Source organism: Nicotiana attenuata, unplaced genomic scaffold (genome assembly GCF_001879085.1).
Source record: "Nicotiana attenuata strain UT unplaced genomic scaffold, NIATTr2, whole genome shotgun sequence".
Classification (NCBI taxonomy): domain Eukaryota; kingdom Viridiplantae; phylum Streptophyta; class Magnoliopsida; order Solanales; family Solanaceae; genus Nicotiana; species Nicotiana attenuata.
The window spans coordinates 421,801-436,687 of record NW_017670582.1 but is presented as its reverse complement, the minus strand read 5'-3'; the positions used below and the strand labels follow the sequence as shown (position 1 = coordinate 436,687).

The 14,887-nt window shown below is 40.2% G+C and overlaps 1 long non-coding RNA gene across 1 annotated transcript; it reads left to right on the top strand.

Moving 5' to 3' along the window:
• Positions 1 to 849: 849 nt before the first annotated feature.
• On the top strand, positions 850 to 1,534 carry LOC109241212. The gene is made up of 2 exons (XR_002070203.1): positions 850 to 1,234; positions 1,374 to 1,534. It is a non-coding gene; the product is annotated as an uncharacterized LOC109241212 (long non-coding RNA).
• Positions 1,535 to 14,887: the final 13,353 nt, after the last annotated feature.

Here is a 14,887-nt window from a genome sequence, read left to right as displayed (position 1 = left end):
TGTAGTATTTCTATCTTATTTTAAAAGGCATTGTGTAGTCTAGGAACCCTTCTAGACTCTTCTTTTGGACAAAAAATAAATAAAAAGACCCTAGAACATTTAGTGTTAGCTAGTTCATTTTTTCTACATGCTTGTTAGTAGGTGAGGCTTTTTATTTGCCTCATTAGAATTAGTAAGGTAAGGTTTAGCTTAGTTTGTGTTGCGATTGTCCTCTGCCTTTGGAAAGATATCCAAATGGCCATGAGATTATATGCCCTCGTGAGACTTTGCCGGCAGCTACACCATGGTTCCTCTACATGAGGCTGCCATATGGGCATTGTGAGGCGCAGAGGAGTGATTATATGGCCAAGGCATAAAGGCAACACTACTAGTGCTATTGTCCCCCTTATTTGTACTTGTCCTATGTGGTTCTTTTTTCCTTTTCAGTTATTAATAAAACTAGCCCTAGGCTCCTGCCTAGTGGATTTACTTAAAAAAAAAATACCTAGGGACTAATTGGCAAATACACAAAAAATACACCTAAAACCAAGACACTATTTTTTTCGGACTGGATCAACGTGTAGTGTATTTCATGGGCTAGTTTATTTTACACTATTTAGTAGTTATTATGTGATATCAATTTTGAGTACATTTCTCAATTTTGATAATAGGACTTATGTAGAGTTCAATTTTTATTCTGTACACTTATTAGGACTCCATGACATTTTGTTTTCCTTTATTTTGTTTTATATAAATAAAAACTAGCCCTAGGCAATGCCTAGTGGATTTTGCCAAAAAAAAAAAAAAAAAATAATTATAGGTAATGCCTACAATGAGCTAAAAAAACAAAAAAAAAAAGGAGACCTAATGCCTAGACTGAAATCCGCCGCAGACCCATAGAGAACCCTTAACGCCCAAAACCAAAATCCCTCCCTTTCCAAAAACCCAGCTGCTCCACCCTCTAAAGATCTCTCACGCCAAAAGAGCAGCCATTATTTAACGGGGAAACCACCACGTTTGACAAAAGAAGACTAGAGCCGCCTCCTGAAGTCTTTTCTCTCCATTCTTGAACTAGTCTTACTTCAAACAACTTTAGTTGATTGAACCTACAAAGCTACTTTTATCGTAGATACGAGCTACATAATCTTTTGAAAGAAGAGGTTCCGTTCGCTCGTGGTCGCCGGCGTAGTCTCTGATCCGGTCACGATCCCATTCAATTGTTCTTCTGATTTTTCTTTGGTTTGTTGGAAACTAGGTACGCCTCTAAGACCATTGTGTAATTTTATTTGTTTTTTCTCTTTATGGCTGAATATTCAAGTTGTTTGATTTAATAATACTGCGCTAAACACATGGATTTTTATTGTATATGTTGCTCTTTGCTTATTTGCTTGAAGATTGAACGCATTGATTCCAATCCTGATGAAAAGGCCGAAATGTCAATTGCTGAAGATGTAAATGATATGAGTCTTTTGAAGTTTCTCCAATATATTTGTTATGCACTTATCCATGATATTCATGACAAATGAAGTATAGAAGAAAAGAGAGGCCCGTTCAATATTCGCTTGTCAGCATTCTCTATTTGTTGTTCAACAATTGCTTTTCTTTTTTTGTGTGTGTGTTTTTTTTAAAAGTTTTTCCATGCTTGCTTCTCAACATTTGTTTTCCAATAAGATAATTAAGTTGCGGAACTAATTAGTACAACAGTAAAAAAATATATATATCATTGTGATTGTGGACACGTTCGCGTGACATGATTACGATTTCTAAAAACAAAACCGGAGTATGCGTTCGCGCAACTCCGGCCAAATTTTCTTAATAATAATAAAGCGTTATTAATTGTGGACACGTTCGCGTGACATAATTTTTGACGCGCCAAACAAATGGGTACACGTACGCGTGACCCGTTTCAAGATAATTTTTAGTTAAAAAAGGCAAAAGCACATAGTTTCTAAAATGAGTAATTAGACAACTTTAATAAGCCAAGTATGATCAAAGCGACCGTGCTAGAACCACGGAACTCGGGAGTGCCTAACACCTTCTCCCGGATTAACAGAATTCCTTAACCGAATTTTTGAGTTCGCAGACCGTGAATAGAGTCAAACTTCCTCGATTCGGGATTTTGAACCGGTGACTTGGGACACCATAAACTATCCCAAGTGGCGACTCTGATTTTTAATTAAATAAATCCCATTTCGATTGTCACTTAAATTGGAAAAAACTCCCTTATACCCTTCGGGGTGTAAAAAGGAGGTGTGACATTTATAACTAGCGATAAATAAGTGTCATGAAGGATAAAGGGTACACAAATTAAAGAAAACGAGTTTCGTTTAAAGTGGCCAATTTGAGATAAAATATGGTTCGAGCGATAATACCCGATAATTATGAACTATTACCATGAAATGTACCATATGGCAACGATAGTATGATGCATAGAGCATATTAAAAATAAGTAGAATTTTAAGAATTTGAGGCAATTCTTAAATTTGCAGGTTATTGGTTAATTATCGGATAACGGGACATTACCTAATTACCTAATAAGTGGATAAAAATTAAATATCCCATCCCCAGCCCATGTGGCAGCTAGCCACATTATGCAGAAATGACTAAGAGTCATTCCTTGATTAGGTGTCACAGGGATACAAATTCTTTTAATTTTACCAGGACTTTGTTTCCATTCTGAATTTCAAACAAAGTTCCATTGAGGAACAGAACGTTGCCTTCTCAGTTTCAAACAAAGTTCCATTCTCAATTTCAAACAAAGTTCCATTTAGGAACAGAACGTCGCCTTCTCAATTTCAAACAAAGTTACATTCTCACTTTCAAACAAGAAATGGGTTCATAAGACCTTACGGATTCATCCTCCATCCAGCAAAAATTCAAACAACATTCTTGCAATAAAACAATTCCAACGAGAATTTGTTAGAATTGTAGCAATGTAAAATTTTGCGGTTCTACAGGAGTACGGTGCAATCTTCTCCAAAAAAAATTATACAAAGTTTTCCCTACTTCAGGTATGTTAAGGCTATCCCTTCTTTCTTTTTGGTATGGTCCAAGTTATACAGAAGAAACAAGCAAATACACAGTTTTTATAAACGACTCTATTCATAGAAATACTAGAGGTCTCTTTGTTCTTGATTCCCCATGTGACATATTATTAGTATAATCATGGGTGTCAAAATAATACGCAGTTGATAAAGTTTATCGGAAAAAAATATTGATATTTTAAACATATTTTCATGCATTTTATTCATTTATGCATGTAAATTGACCATGACTAGACGAAGTTATATACGCGTATTTATATGTATATATTTATGTATATGGGATATGGGAAAAAGGTTACGACGTTATATACACACCACCACCTGATCAGTGTGTATATGTTGATGATGTTGCCCGCATTGACCGAGGCGATATCACGCGATGCCCTCAGTGGATTGATGATATTATGTACACCCATACCTATGCATGACACGACATTTATATGAACGTGCATGACATTATAAATGTTTCAGAATTTATAAGGTTATTCAGATTTACAAATGGATTTCTTTATTCCATGTTTCATCCATGTGTTTTACGTACTAATTTTCATGCCTTACATACTCAATACATTTTTTGTACTGTTGCCCTATTTCACGGGGCATGTGTTTCATACCCGCATGTGCAGGTAGACAAGCTAACGGTCCCCCTTCTAGGATCCTTGATAAGCGAGAGTTGGCATGCTACACTTGATTCGGAGCTACTTTTTATTTTGGTATGATATGATTGTATAATATGGGTGTGACGTGGCTCAGTCCCGTCATTGTACAGTTATATTTCTATTAGAGATCTGTAGACGGTATGTCTAGTTGGATAGTGTGTGGCCTTCCCGACTTCCAATTTTGAGGTATATAGTTGTGTATAGCAGCTTTGTCGGTTCGCCCTACGTGTGTTGCACGTATATGTACATATGCCTTTTGGGAACGTTTCCTTCATGGATATTATTCTCGTAATTCAACAGATATAATTCAGGTTTATATCTTATATGCGTGCTTAGGGGTGCTTGACAGGTAGAACACAGGCAACTGTCGCGGGCAAACGATTTGGGTCGTGACAGAAATGTATTGCAAATGAGACAAGTATGCCAGAGAAATGATTAAACAGCCGAAACCCAGCCTCAGAAAAAAATCCAGGATTTTCAAATCTGCAGGGGTCTGCTCTGTAATGTCGCAATTGCGACATTTTCTTCGCAATTGCGAAGGTAGCAGAAATTAACATAGTTCGCAATTGCGATATCATCTTCGCAAATGCGAAGATTTCCAGGCCTGACTTTTTTCGCAATTGCAACCACCTCTTCGAAAATGCAAAGCTCTCAAATGCGAAGAGGCCATCACAATTACTATCTCATCGTCCCTAGCTAAGCTTTGCTCATAGAACATTCCCAAGCCTCAAATTTTTTCGAACAAAAGCACATTTTTAGATAGCCCAATCAGTTTTTAGGCATACAAACATGCAATAAACTTCACACACAACCACGTTGAAGAAATTTCGATGATTCGGCCAAGAATCTCATTCGGGCCTTTCATCGATCACATAGGAAGCACACAAAATCACTTCTATTTTAATAAGGCCATGGGTACTCCGACTTCCCCATTTTTATAGCAAATACCTTAGCTCACACTATTAACGAACCTCACCTAGAAATCAGAGCAAGATGTAAAATATTTTTCAATAATTTTGTACGGATGAGAAGAGCTCATTTGAACCCTAACTGTTGGGAGATAGAGGATAGAAGAAGAAGACGATGATGCAATAGAACATAAAAAGCCCGAATATTAAGCCTTCGTACCCTGATGCTTGCACTTAGGAGTGAAAATAAGGGAGTTTCAAAGTTGGGAGAGAGAGGAAGATACCAGTCGTTCAATTTGTAGGCCTCCAAAGATTTTTGCTATTTTTTACAAGTGTTAAGCAAGACCTAGTTTAAGTGCCTCTGATGTCGCATCTGTGACCCCTCTTTGCAATTGGGAACTTCAAAATCTAGCAGAGGTCACAAATGAGACCCTTTCTACGATTTTGCGATGAAGCCAAGTTCGCAACTGCGAATAGATGTTCGCAAATGCAAAGACTGAGCTGCTGCAATTTCCAGCTACTGGTTTTTTGCTCTCTGGTCACCTCGACCTTCTCAAATCAACTCAAAAAATTGTGAATCTTGGCAGATTAGTCAAAAATAATATTCTAACATATTCTAAAAATTAAAATTTAAAAAACGATTAAATGCTTTGAAAATATGGGTTGCCTCCAACCAAGCGCCGCATTTAACATCGTGGCACACCGCAAATCTATTTTACCACTTTTCTCGCCATTTGGATGATATAAATTGAGCACCTAACTTGGACTCAAGCTTCCGACCACAAGCAACATGGGTGGTAAATAGATGATCAAGCCACACATTAATTTCTTCATTTGCATTTCATGGCTTTCTTGTGAGCAATGCATATTGCCTTCTTGAATATGCCAATTGTAAAATGCATGGCTCTTGTTTTTCTTCTTTGCATTTCCATATGGATTTGCACGGCTAAATTCCCATATCACCATGCAACTCCAAAGTTGTAAAATGCTTGAAATATGACATCAAGCCTCCAAATTGCATTTCTTTCTGGATTTTGACATCCTCTTGGTCCCCCGAACTAGAGTCATTTTCAACCACATCTTCAATTTTTTAGTTGACTCTAATTCCATATTATTCTTGGCATCACTAACAAGCATGGAGTCAGTTGGTGGATGTTCAATTCTTGATTCCTCAAAATAAATCTCACTTTCTTCCTCTAAGTTGGACTCTTCTTGATCTCTTTCCACACTCTCAAGTTGGTGGGCATTGTGAGCCTCAACCAATATTTTCATTTGATTTTTCATGATGCGGATATTATCATCATTTTTAGTTAGTGCTTGTTTTAAGTCATCGAGTGCCAAGCTTTGCTTCTCGTCATTTTCATGAATGGCATCCAACATGAGCATCATCCTATCATTTTGAGCATTTGAGAGTTTTTATTGGTCTTGATCAAGTGCCAAAGAAGGATTTTTCGGCTTCAACGTCTAAGGAATGGTCTTGGCTATTAATCACTTGCGAGGCTTTTTGGACCTCTAAAGGTTCAAGCATTTCTCCCATTTGTACGTTTAGCATTCCAAGTGCCAAATCATTTCAGAGACTATTTTCCAAAAATTTGTTCGAACCTCGAGTTTTGACCATGTGGGCCCGGGGGCATTTTTGACCTATTGGGGTAAATTGATGAAAAAGCTATAATTAGTCATTGGGTTTGATTTGTTTAGCACATATTGATATCATGAAGTCCTCATTGCATAGATTTGGTTGAGTTGGAGCCGAATTCGAGAGGGAAAGCGGTTGTGGAGGATTGTATTGGCCGCGAAAGTTGAGGTAAGTGTTTGGTTTAACCCTAGCTTGAGGGAATATGAGTTGAATCTTATTTGCTAATTGCTAAATGATCGAGTACGATGTATAGGCATGGTGACGAGTTCATATACATTGGGGTCTAGCATGACCGTGAGTCCTTATATGTGGGTTGTTTGGATATTGTTATGCCTTCCATGCTTATTTGATGGCTTCTATGCGTTGTAAACACCTTGTGAAAGATATAGTGATAATTGTGGATCGGGTTGCACGTCGCAATAGTGATAATTGTGGATCGGGTTGCACGCCGCAACAGTGATAATTGTGGATCGGGTTGCACGCCGCAACAGTGATAATTGTGGATCGGGTTGCACGCCGCAATAGTGTTGAAATATATTAGGGTCGGGGTGCGCGCCGCAACAGTTATTGATACAAATGTATTTAGTGTTGGTATTAGTTTCTTGTTTGCCGGAAATTTTAAATTGCACCTAGATTGATTACTTTGGATTTACCGTTAATATTGTTATCTCCCCACAGCATGTTTCCCCTCCCATACTGTTAGTTGCCTAGTACTTCGATTTCTGCTGTATATTTATAATTGCACAGGTTTATGTGAGGTCCAGTCTAGCCTCGTCACTACTTCGCCGGGGTTAGGCTAGGCACTTACCAGCACATGGGGTCGGTTGTGCTGATGCTACACTCTGTGCATTTTTGCACAGGTCCAGGTATCGAGCAGCAGCAGCAGCATTAGCACGGGGGCAAACCTTCAGTCCAGAGAGACCCGAGGTAGCTTGAAGGCGTCCGCAGGCCCGGCGTCTCCCTTCAATCTTTATATTTGGCTGTCATCTCATTGTACCCGAGATAAACAGATTATGTTCTATCAGACTTTGTATGTAGTACTCCTTAGATGTTCGTGAGTATGTGACTCCAGTCCCGGGGTAGAGACGTATGTTGGAATTTCTGTATTTTATTAGTTATATAATTTAAGTCTTCCGCTAATGATTTTAATTCCGTCACCTTTATTTAATGCCGTTAATTGTTAAAAAGGAACATGTGTTTAATGAATTTGTTAATTAGGTTGGCTTGCCTAGCTCCTATTAGTAGGCGCCATCACGACCCTCGAGGGTGGGAAATCCGGGTCGTGACAAAATTCCTCCAAGGCAATTTGCTATTTGTTTCCTCCTTCAAGTAGGCATTCCACCATGATCTTGAACTCTCCATATTTACCATGCTGAACTTCTTCCACTTCTATTTTCCTATACTTGTAATCACAAAAAGTAGAATCATTATAGCGGGGGTTTGGAAATGGAAGGACAAATAAAAGATTAAGAGATTAAGCACAGCCGAATATGGCTACAAATAGTTAATCCTATCACTATGTATAATCTATAATGTGAGGGCTAAATCCTCAAGTTCTTGTTAATTAATCTTTCCCAACCCCAAATTATCTTTCCCAAAATCAATTCGAAGTAAATGGGCGAGTCATAGTGTTAGCTAATCCCTTTGGATAACTCCATAATAAATAAATCGTTCAATACATAAGCACAACAAGATATTTAATCCACACTTTAAATGTAAATATTCCCATAGACAAGATTCAAGTGTTGGAATAAACACTACACAGTTAGATATACAATACAAAGCAAGGAAATGAAGAAATTAACATAAATGGGCAAGAAATTCTCAACCAAAAGCTTGGAATCTTCATGACCCAAGTATGTGTAAAAGAACCCTAGCTCCAAAACTTGTCCTTCTATTCCAAAGACTAAAAATTAAGCCAAAGATCCTTTACAAAAGATCTAGGTCAGGTATTAAATGGCTTGGGCCAAAAAATGTAAAATTACAGAAGTACCCAGAACTGAAGCGTGATTTCTGCATTTGCGAACAATGGTTTTCTCATTGACTAGCGCATTTGCATAAAGACATCGCATTTGCGAAGTTTCGCTGTCTGGTTTGTGCGAAGTCCATTTTTGCATTTGCGAACCCTGCTCGACTAGGTTGATTTCGCATTTGCAGAGTACTCTTTCGCATTTGCGAACACTATTTCATCGCATTTACCACATCCATGTCGCAATTGCGACACTAAGGACATTTTCAAGATTTTCTTCTTTTCATCTTCTTGTTGACTCGTTTTTACTTGGTTTCTTCATGATCACTTCTAAATATAACATAACCTATAATATAGAAGTAAACGACATCAAACCCATAATTTTGTCACTTAAACAAAGCAAAAATCTAAGCTTAAAGACAAGATAAGTTGGTAAAATACCCACTTATCATCCACGAAGGTGTAGATAGGCAAGGTGAGGACCCTCCACTGTAGTCTGCCTCCAGATATCAGCTTTTGGTTAGTGAGCTTGTATACGGCAAAATGAAAGTGCTCAATTTTATGATCATTAGGGCAGCTCGTAGGGACCGCCCCCGGAAAGCTCGGAGTTCAGCTCAGTGTTCAACCTCGAAAGTTTGTAATGATCGGCCCCGAGGCAGTATGAAGCAACGATTATGATGCGTTAGCGGGTAGATCCCAAGGGCATGACAAAGTTGACCTAGCCTATGGTCTAGGTCAGACCCGTACAGTGGCATTGAATAGCTGTTCCAACCCCATATATTTGTAATAAATGCACTTGTACCGTACTAGGATCCTCCTAATCTATAAAGGGTTTCCTTATTTTTTTGTAAAAGTCACAAGATACTTCATTCAATACAAGAACATTCTTTCTGCTTTCTAGCTTAAACATACTCTCTATTTGGCTATTCAGCTTACATTTATTGCTTTATTCATATTTATTATATCTCATTAATTGTTCTTCATTTATTACTCGTTATTGGTCATAAAGAGCCGCAATCACAACCTTAATAGTTGTTAGTCCTTCATCGACTGAGCCTATACGGGCATCTGACTCGACATCGAGGCCACGCACGCGCTAGCTAAAGGGGCCCGATTCTCAACCGTTTGGCTTTGTTTCTAAAGCTATCTTCAAGCTCTTATTTTATTTTCTAACCTCGTCACTTAGCATTTACTGCTTAACAACTAGCATAAAAATAGATCACATATTTTTAGAACCACAAAATCAAATCTGATTGTTATTACCATTTTTAAGGTAAACAGTTTGGCTCCAACCATGGGGCTAGAAATAATATTGATTATTTTCTTGCTGGTTTACTACATAACGCAAGTTATCTTTCATACTTTTCATGTCCAAGATCATTGCTTTCAGGCCAAATTGTCTAATTTAGTAAACGCACATAGAAATAACGGTCTTGAGGACCATGGAGAAAATTGTGTAGCTGCTCCAGGTATTGGTGTACCACCACGGAACCCTTAGGAGGCACAAGAACCAATTCACATGGACGCGATAGCACGCGAAACTCAGCATGTCGAGACATGCTCCCACACAAACAGGAGTATATACCAAGGAAACCAGCAGGAGTCTCAAAAAACCCTTGCTCATGAGGAACAAGGGGTTAGTCTTGATGTCATTTTCGAGATGTTACAAGCACAATAGCTGGCAATCGCTCAGCTCCAAAGCCACCAGAAATCTCCAAGCACAGTAGCGCCAGAAACAGCTCCCCAAGCCGAGCAGGTACCGGAAAGGTCGAGCAACAACGGGTCGGCAGCCCCCGCCATCATATAGATGCTCGAGGACCTCACAAAGAGGATCAAATCAGGAGAAAAGAAGATAGACAACAACAACAAGAAGGTGGAGACCTATAACTCTAGGGTCGATCAAATTCCGGGTGCATCCCGGGTCTCGAAGGGAGTCGATTCGATGAAGTTCGTGCAAAATCTGTTCCCACAGGAAGCGGCTCCAAAACCCATCCCAAAGAAGTTTAGAATGCTTGACCTTCCGAAGTACAATGGAACCTCAGACCCCAGCGAGCACGTCACTGCTTACACATGTGCAGTGAAAGGCAATGACTCTGTCCTACTAAAGAAATTTGGAGAGACGCTCTCAAAGGGGGTGATGATGTGGTACCGCAACTTAGCCCCACACTAAATAGATTCGTTTGCTATGCTGGCAGATTCCTTCATGAAGGCACATGCTGGTGCCATCAAGGTAGCTACAACAAAATTCGACATCTTTAAAATCAAGCAACGAGAGAACGAGATACTGCGAGAATTCGTATCTCGCTTCCAAATGGAACGAATGGAACTACCACTAGTATGCGACGACTGGGCAGTACAGGCCTTCACTCAAGATTCGGACGAGCGAAGCTCGGTGGCTTCAAAGAAGATGAAGGAGAACTTAGTCGAATATCCCGCCGTAACTAGGTCGGATGTCCACAATCGATATCAATCAAAGATCAGGGCCGAGGACGACCAACTAAGAGCCCCATCAGGCTCAGTACATCCTAGTAGGCTTCTGGAAAAGGAGCCAAGGACAAACAAAGAAAGATACCGGCCTTATACTTAAGATAGAAGAAATGCCCAAAAGCGCAACATACTCCGAAATGATCGGAAGAGGGATTGAGGTCACAATACTCGAGGGCTCATAAACAGTGCCGGGTTCGGTAGGCACACAGGGCCGACCGAGGCACCTCGCTTGTCGGAATACAACTTTAGCGTCGACATTTTGACATTGTATTCCATCGGTAAAATTAGAGACACCAGATGGCCAAGGCCTGTACAATCAAATCCCTCGCAAAGGAACCACAACTCGGTGTGTGAATTTCACAACACACACGGTCACAAGACCAAAGATTGCCGGCAACTCCGGGAAGAGGTAGCACGACTACTCATCAATGGTCACCTCCGAGAATTCCTTAGCAACCGGGCCAAAAATCAGTTCCGGAAAGAGAAACGATCAAGAAGAATGAAACAAATGAGCCATAACATGTCATCCACATGATCTTAGGAGGCATCGATGCTCCACAAGAACGCATGATCAGAAGAACAAAAATATCCATCACCAGGGAGAAGCGAACCCTAGGTTACATACGCAATGATGCACTCGCATTCAGCAACGAAGATATCGAGGCTCTATCTCAGCCCCTTAACGACGCATTGGTAATTTCTTTCCCTGTAAATACATTTCATATTAAGCGTGTACTTGGGGATCCAGGTAGTTCGGCTTACATTATCAGATCGAGAGTGGTGGAGCAGCTCGGACTGCTCGACCAAATAGTGCCCGCCTCTCGAGTCCTTAACGGGTTCAACATGGCAAGCGAAATGACCAAAGGAGAAATCACCCTCCCGGTCAACGTGGCTGGCACAATCCAAAAGGCCAAATTTCATGTCATCGAAGCAGACACGAGGTATAACGCCTTGCTCGGAAGGCCATAGATACATTGCATGAGAGCAGTACCGTCCACCCTCCATCAAATGATGAAGCTCCCAACAAAGGACAGAATAAAAACCGTCCATGGAGAACAGCACGCAGTGAAATAGATGTTCGCGGTACACGCTGTGGCACCGATGCCGATACCTTCGCCTTCGAATGAGCCAAAGGATAAGCAAATGGTAAGATAGCATTAACAAGCTATACTTTCAGTTAAACCCGACAAAAACAAAGTAACGGACCGTACCGCGTCCTCAAAGCAAACAATTGAATCATACAAGAGTCAAGGCTCCGCCGGTACTAAGGTATGATCATCTCCCTTTTTTAATTCGGATTATGCGCTAAACTGTATGAAGGAACTAGATCGATGCAGCCAAAGCGCTTCCCAACTTGAAGGCCTTAGGTTTTAAAGGCATGTGTTGCACTTTTTTCCTTTGATCGGGTTTTATCCCAATAAGGGTTTTACAGGAAAGGTTTTTAACGAGGCAACATCTATATGCTACCTATGGAATACTCAACACGTATTTAAGGCTTCCTTTCAGTCAACCTCGAATAATGCGAGGCATCCCCCCCGGTAGGTCACCTCCTCGAGAAGCCAATATTTGCTAGAAGGGGTCTCAATAGGAAAATTATGTACCAGGCCAAACGGTCGAACGAATTGTGCCCGCAAAGAACAATCAAGCCCTTAACAAGGAAAAGCATGTATACTTGTACCAAGTAACTAAAGAATACTTTGATCTCCGACAAAAGCGTTTCACATTTCAAAGATGTTTTGCAAAAACGGCTCCATAGCTAAAATTGCTCTGAACACTAGGGGACTGGCATCAAAAACACAAAGGTGTACGATCTCTGGGTCAAAAAGCTGCGAACTCGTAAGCCCTCAACAAGGCAATACAAAGTTCCTAAAATGGATCCGGAGCCAAAAACATTCCAAATACTCGGCGACTAATGTCCCGAATACTCGAGGAGTAGCATCAAGAAACCCTCAAAAACTCAGGGACTGTCGCCAGCTGCAATTCCATCGACTTGTCAAAATCTGAGGCCATAAGACCCCACGCAGACAACCTCGACCTCATAAGACCTTTATAAGGCAATAACAAAAACTATAGGACCTGAAGCAAGGCATGAACTATACTCGTAACAAGGAAACAAAACTGTAAGACCTCAACCAAGGCATGAGTCATGCTTCTACCAAACAAGAAAAACTGTAAGACCTCAAGCAAGGCATGAAAATTGAAAGACCATACAAAAAGGCATTACCCCGACCATAAAATTAAGGTTGTATATTCGAACTTGTAAGACCCCTAAAATGACATACCCTCGATACAGATGCCAAATCTACTTCATTCCGGAACCAAAAGGCTCCGGCCAAACATGAATGACTATGGTCGTAAGGCTCCAGCCAAACTAACGCAACTCGAGGATGCCCGACCATCGCTACAAAATCACAGGCCTTCAATTACTTTGAAAAAACTTCGAAAAGAACCGGTTAAAATAGGTTACCCTCGACATAGGCAAAAGAGCTTCGACCATGTCACCTCCAAATTATAGTCTTCGAAACAATCAGCCACCGAGCAAAACCTTCTGAGGTGGTCGATCATATCCACATAACGACTCACAATCGATGTTCTATCAAACCATCAAAGAGTCAGGCAAACACAATTTCAAAAAATTCCTAAACAAGGGAAAAATAAAGCCTACAAAAAAAGTCGTACCAGCCCTAATGCGTAAGAGCCACTGTCGCCAGCCTATACAAAAGGTAGTACCAACCCTAATGCGTAAGAGCTTTTGTCGCCATCCTATACAAAAGGTCGTACCGACCCTAGTGCGTAATAGACATTGCCGCCAACCCATATTAAAGGTCATACCGACCTAACCCGTAAGAGCCTAAGGGCCAGCCTTAAAATCGAAAACTAGAGGATCCACAAAGCTCGAGTCGAAAGCCGACTTGGAGGCTGAATCCAAAACAGTCAACTGAATGCGCCTAAGGGAAAAAGCATAAGAGCTTAAATGCCGACTTATACTAAAAGGTCACACCGACCCAGTATGTAATAGCCTACGGGCCAGCCCGACGAGCCTTAAAGTCCATATTAAAAGCCTAAGGGTTTTTTTGCCCGAGGCCCAATATATTCGACTAATCATTGACAGAGCATTGAAATTCAAAACAAAGAAAGACATACGAAGAAGAATGGAATCAAAAGCTTTTCTTTTATGATTGCATAAAAGCTTCACATACAAGACTTTCCAGGAACACTATACACAAAGATTAAAAAGAAAAAAGCCTAAACCCACGTCCCATTCAGGGATCGTGGCCCACTGGCCTCCTTCCAATCGTCTTCGGCATCGAACATAAGGTACTTGGCATCATACTTGTCCGCCTTTGCCTGCTTTACCTCTTCTATCACGCCCCAAAACCAATAAGCGCGACCGGCGCTCCACCGAGTAAACCCGACTGAGCAAGCCTATTAGGTTTTATGCTACCCGAAATAATTCATGAATAAATAGGATATAAATTCTATCAATCGTACTTTATAAATATTTCATTAACATCCATTTTGTTTTCACTAGTTGTTTCAACCATAATATCCATAATATTACAATTTTTATAGATATTATGAAAAACATATTTTCCAAATCCCAATATTTCGACACCACCCACAACCTATCTACGGAGCCTCCAAATACAACTGAAGAGTAATATGGAAATCCCGGCAACAAGGCTTCAACTATACCTCAACATACAAAGTACATGATAAACAATGATATACGATCCCGATATGAAATGGGGCTTACCAAGTCAGCTGGAAAGATGATGCGCCACTAGCTGCGACCAACACTGTATTCTATAGAACTACCTACATCCATTTAAAGATGTAGCGCCCCTGGCAAAAAGGGACGTTAGTACCGTCGAATAGTACTAGTATATAAAGGAAAATACCAATCTTAGTCGAATGAGTAGAGAAACAAAGAGAAGGCGGTCATAATAATCAATAAGTTCTTTATAGAAATATAAAAGAAAACACCACGTAAGGATAACATAGTTTCTGATTCAATATTTCCATCTCTTTAAGTTAATAATCTTTAGTTCCAAGTGCCACAACCCACTATGCTACCGTATTTTTGCACGGAGTCCGTTCTCGGCCTGACTGGCTAAGCCATCCCAAGTGAGACACATCCAATTTCACAATGATAATCATAAATCCAACATAAGTGCCACCATGTGTAAAGCATGGCGTCCGAT